Here is a 605-nt window from a genome sequence, read left to right as displayed (position 1 = left end):
ATTTTATTGCGGCTCAGAAGGCCGCATGTTTAATGTTTACAACATTAAAAGTCGTCTGGAAATGACCCAGCCTACAAATGATATCATGTGTAGATAATCCCATGGCAGTAGGAAACTGCGGATTGACTTTTAATCTATGAACCCTTGGTCCAATATTAAAATGACATCCATTTAGAACACACCTGTTGTCAGTTGCTAGTGCTTACTTGTGGGGGTATAGCTCAGTGGTAGAGCATTTGACTGCAGATCAAGAGGTCCCTGGTTCAAATCCGGGTGCCCCCTGTTGGGCTTGCTTTGCATTACCTTTAACCCTTTTGAGGCCTTTTTGAAGACCTGCAGTGAATCTGGGCTCTTCTTAAATTTGTGTAAATTTCAAATCTTTACCAATGTAGTATCTAATACATTTCAACTTTACATAGAGCACAAACTGGGCTTTCATAATATGGCGGATGTAAGTATGTTAGATTCATATGTGACTTTTAAGCTTATGTCAAATTACATATACACGAAAATAGAATTTTGAACTCTAGCAGAAAAAAACAGTGAAAATTGAGAATAAACAAACCTTGCAGATTGTTTTGAACACAGGACTGAGTTCATGAAAG

At 37.9% G+C, this 605-nt stretch overlaps 1 non-coding gene across 1 annotated transcript; it reads left to right on the top strand.

Annotated features, from left to right (window-relative positions):
* Nucleotides 1–210: 210 nt before the first annotated feature.
* Nucleotides 211–282, top strand: trnac-gca (transfer RNA cysteine (anticodon GCA)). Its single transcript has one exon. It is a non-coding gene; the product is annotated as a tRNA-Cys (tRNA).
* Nucleotides 283–605: the final 323 nt, after the last annotated feature.

Source organism: Hemibagrus wyckioides, unplaced genomic scaffold (genome assembly GCF_019097595.1).
Source record: "Hemibagrus wyckioides isolate EC202008001 unplaced genomic scaffold, SWU_Hwy_1.0 Contig5, whole genome shotgun sequence".
In the NCBI taxonomy this organism is placed as follows: domain Eukaryota; kingdom Metazoa; phylum Chordata; class Actinopteri; order Siluriformes; family Bagridae; genus Hemibagrus; species Hemibagrus wyckioides.
The sequence above is the reverse complement of the archived record's forward strand: the minus strand, read 5'-3'. Positions and strand labels throughout refer to the sequence as shown.